General features: G+C 48.1%; 1 protein-coding gene across 2 annotated transcripts in view; it reads left to right on the top strand.

Moving 5' to 3' along the window:
- The first annotated feature begins 4,294 nt into the window (after window positions 1–4,294).
- SORT1 (sortilin 1) overlaps window positions 4,295–4,706 on the top strand; it is a 70,091-nt gene continuing 69,679 nt past the window's right edge. For both annotated transcript variants that reach the window (XM_027856726.1, XM_027856727.1), the window contains exon 1: window positions 4,295–4,392. The gene's annotated coding sequence lies outside the window, so the exon portion shown is untranslated. The remainder of the gene's footprint in view (window positions 4,393–4,706) is intronic.

The raw sequence follows: 4,706 nt of genomic DNA on the forward strand, positions 1-4,706 counted from the left end.
CATCTATGAAGAATATTAGACCAGTAGGAGAATGGTATATTGAATTAAGAGCTGGTCAGAGTCCTGCCTCTAATATGTACTAGCTTTGGGCAAGTCACTTAAACTCAGTGCCCTAGGCAACTCTTAAGACTATAAAATTACTAAACAATTGCTGCTCTGCATTGGTAGTCAAAGTTCTCTCACTGGGGAATACTATACATTGATTAAATCATAGTCCTGGGGAAAATAATCAGTAAATAAATGTTAAAAGTTGGTTCAGATTGTTGGAAGAAACTAAATTTGAATGATTGCTAGCATAAAATTATAATAGGTTACAGAAAGGCCCTTACAGATCATTTAGTCTAACCTTTTTACAGTTTAGGGAGATGGGGCCTGGAGAGGTTTACTTGCCGAAGTTCACACAACAATTAACAACAGAAACCAAGTTGTTATATACAGGGACTTGTATTACATTTGGAAACTAAAGGTATTGAACTAATTTGGAACCAAAAGCACCTAATTCTAAAGAGATGCTTTACTATGTCCTTCTGGATTAATTTCTCTCTTCCTGTTCACCTTCCTTTCTTGATGAATGATAAAAGTTGGAACCTTTAGGTTATCTTAACATCCGTATTCCTCATTGGTTGGGAATTTATGGCATACAGTTTAGTGATTTATGATGCAAATGTTTATTCAATGACTTGCCTTCAAAGAACTTGAAGTCCCTAGCTGTAAGCTCCATGAGGGCAGGAATCCTGGCTTAACCAAACTTGGTCTCCCAGGGCCTAGCTCAGCTAGCTAGGCCTGATGAATAAATGAGTGAATGAATGAATCCACCCTGTTGTAAAATGCTGTGAGCGATTTCCAGATGAATGAAAGCCAGGATAGAGATTATCAAAGTCATCTCATCCCTCTGAGGAGAGGTGAGAAATTTTGAGAGTGTTTGTGATCTTGTGCTTTAATTTGGGAAAAAAACAGTGAGCTAGGAGTAGCACTTAGCCCATAGCTCTAAACTGTGTGTAGCTCATGTTTTATGAGTTCCCTTTGAATGCCTGGTACTTCATTTTTATTAGAGTGCAAGCACTAAATCCAAAGTGAACTTTACACCTTAATTATATGCGCTTTTTGAATAGGACAAACTTTGATGCATTGTCAAGGAATTCCATATTTAGGATTTTCTCTTAGGTAGACTCTTGGTGGGTTGACAGTAGTTGGATAATGGATACAATATCCATTAGCTTTAAATGTTTTAGGGCTTTTTATTATCCACATCTACCTATTCACCTGGCAAAATTATTTTGGAGAAAGTATAAGTTTGAATAGAGAATAAAATATTTTTGTATCTTTTGACCAGGCAAATGAGGAAACTTACAGTATACTGAATAAAAGTGTAATTAACTTCTGACTCTCCAACTTTTTTATTAAATAAATGTTGAAAAGAGAAATGTAATATTTACAAATTACAAAAATGTTATTTGTCCTTCATTCTCAAAGAAGGCCATTGTATCAGGAAGGTGATGCCATGACTTGCAAGTAAATTGCATTTATTTAAGTGAGGGAGGCTGTGCATGGTCACCAGCCTCACTTTCTCCTTCAGAGCCACCTGGGTCCAGTGGCAAGATATAGTTTGGGAGGACTGAGGATGAACCCAGATGGCAGTGGGGGACGGTGGCCTTTTCAAGCTGAGGTCTTTCCCAGGTCTCAGTTTGACTGAGGCAAAGCTCATTCAGTGATTAAGACTAGGTAAGAAATCACAAAAATGTAAATATTTATTAAGTACCTACTCTGTAAGGCATTGTGGGGGAGACAAGTAAGTGATGTCCTTGCCCTTGAAGAGTTTAAAATCCAGCAGAAGGGACATGTCACATACTACTACCTTTTTATATGTATTTTAGCCTTATATGTACATATATATGTATATATAAAGCTGGAAGGGATCCCAGAGGCCTTCTAATCTAACCCTCTTATTTATAATTGAGGCAACTGAAGACAAGGGAGGTTAAGTGACTTTGTCAAAGTCTAAGTATCAGAGGCAGGACTTGAAATGTCTCCACAGCCTGCCTACCCTTCATCTCCCTCCTTTCCCTCCTTCCTTTCCCTTCCTTCTTTCTCCTCATTTCCTCTTCTCACTATTTCTGTTTCCATTGTACCATGCTGTTTGGTAAATGCCAAATAACGGTACATATAACTGTAAGATTCTTGAATTTTAACGTAATACTTGCTCACTTACCGTAGGGCTAAATTTGTGCAGAACAAATGAATTCCTGACTTTAAAATTATCTTTAATAAAAGGTAAGCATGTACTTTGGTGATCTCTCCAGGAGGTGGCACTGTTTTTTCCCCCAAGACAGACAATAGCCCATTCATCCTTGAGTGTCACCCAAACAAAGAAATAATCCTTTATACCCTCCATTAATCACATGGCTACTAGTACTGGCTGTCTTGTGTTCTACTTCATAGTTGATACAGATTAAAAGTGGTAGATGGGGGGAGGGGAGGGTAAGAAACAGTCAATCATAGTGGTGTTACGGAAAGGGAGAAAGTGTTCTGTTTTTCAAGGAGTCTCTTGTCAACAGGCATTATCTTTTTGTGCCTAGCAACTGGAGACTTTGATTCAATTTTCTTCAGTTCTCGGTTTGAAAGTATGTCTTCACATTAATACTCCATTTCTGTTATTTTGGGAAATCCCCGCGCAGTTTTTTTCTAGTTAAAACTACCCCAAAAAGTTTTGTTACAAATATCAGGATGATGTATTATACATTCTGTAATATGCTTATATTAATTGTTTCTTATTTAGATTTACTGCTAATGTGTGTGGGGAGGGGTAGTCACCTTTCGCCAACAAATTAGCTTTTCCTAGATGAGAGTTAGTACGGTTGATATGCTTTTGCGTATTTTCCATCATGATGCACTTTTCCTATTGGGTTCTTCCAAGACAGAAGGCACGTAAAGGCTCTGCAACTTTCTCACGGTAAGGGTGGAGTCGGTAGACAGAATGATCAAGAACAAGTTCTACCTGAGATGCACCTCTGAGCATCTTGCTCATATGAATAATTCCTGACTTGAAGGAAGTAGTGCGTTTTTTTGTTCTGCAGTGCCCTAGATATCAAACGTGGACACAGAGGGCTACAGGATAGACGGGGTATCACGCTTGTAAGTGAGTGTGTAGGCATGAAGTTGTTCACCCAGAAGGGAAAAATGCAGACGATCCCTCTTACCTAGTTGTACCCCGAAGCGCCATTCCCTCACTTGAGTAGAGCCAGAGTTAGGGCTTCCCCCTGCCTCCCTGCAGGGAAGGAAGGCAACCATGGAGGCTCGGGGCTTGCTCCGCTGTCTGGGTTGCTCTGATCGCTATCTGGCTGGGCAGGTAGGCTCAGGCCTACCCGGCGCTCCTTTAGCCCCTTAGGCAGCTCGGACTGCGGCGCAGCAGCAGGGGAGGCTGGGCTGGGGTTCAAGTGCGCGGGGGTGGAACCTGAGGCACAGCTGACCGCCCCCTCCAGCCCACTGCTGGCTACTAGACTACATTCCCCCGAGAGGGTTTTGTAGGTTGCGTTAACAGCCCCCACCCCATCTTCCCACACACACCCCCAATCCCCCTCCAGACTTTGCCCAAGAAGGAAGTTCGAGATAATCCGGGCGGGCGCGGGGCTTGGCTCCCAAGTTTGGCGGGGGAGGGGGGGGTGGCGAGGTGAAGGGGAAGAGCCGCCACGGCAAGGTCCCGGTGTACGGACTGCTGCCTCACCCGGGTCTCCTCCAGCGCTAACTCGGCGAGCCTGGCCACGAATACGGTGGGCAGGGGGAGCGATGACCTCAACCCCTCTCGGCCAATCAGAAAAGCCCCTGGAAAAGCCTCGCCGCTTGGCCAATCAGCTCCGCGCCTCGGCGTCCGAATGGAAGACGCCCGAAGCTGGAGGCGACGCCGGCCAATGGGGAGTGGCAGCGGTGAGACGGACTGGCAGGCTAACCTAAGGGGCCGGAGAGGCCTGGCAGGCAGCAGCCAATGAGAACGAGGATCAGCGGAGGGGGTGTGGCGGACCGCCGAAGAGGGGAGCGGGCGTTTGAGGTTGCAGGTGTCGGCGTCGGCGTCCGACAGCGATGGAGCCGCCCCGGGTAGTTGCTGCAGCCGCCGTCGGTGGTCTCTCGCTCTGGCTCCGTGGCCTCGGCCTCCTCCTCCTGCTGCCCGCGATCCCAGCCGGCCCCGGCCAGGACCGGCTGGACGCTCCGCAGCCGCTGGCTGCCGGGACTCGGACTACCCTGCTGGCCGGCCCGCCGGGCCCCTCGCCGGGGAGCCGGCTGTGGGGAGCCAAGGTCGGCCCGGGCGGCGGCCGGAGGCGCCGGAGCCCGAGCGAGGAGGATGAGGGCTGCAGCCCGCTCCAGGGCATCGAGGCCAGTCTGGTCAACAACACGCACCAGGTGAGCCCCCCGCCACGGACCCCCAGCTTTCTCCTCTGCCGCCCCCGCGACGCTTCCCGCAGGCCGGGGCGGGGGGGGGGACGCTTGACGTGTCAGCTTGGGGCCCTCCCTGCCCCTCCCCAGATTGGGAGGCCCTGGGCCTTTAAACTCCCCCGCGTTTTCCCCCGCCGCCCCCCCACGGCCCGAGACTTTGGAGGAGGGAGCACCGGATTCCGGAGGCTTTCCTCCTCTTCCTCCTTCCTGCCCCAACAAACCACAGAACCCCCAGACACCCCGTCGGGCCTCCCACGTTGGTACCCACCCCCTCCTGCGGT

Source organism: Vombatus ursinus, unplaced genomic scaffold (assembly GCF_900497805.2).
Source record: "Vombatus ursinus unplaced genomic scaffold, bare-nosed wombat genome assembly UNPS02011613.1, whole genome shotgun sequence".
Taxonomy (NCBI): Eukaryota; Metazoa; Chordata; class Mammalia; order Diprotodontia; family Vombatidae; genus Vombatus; species Vombatus ursinus.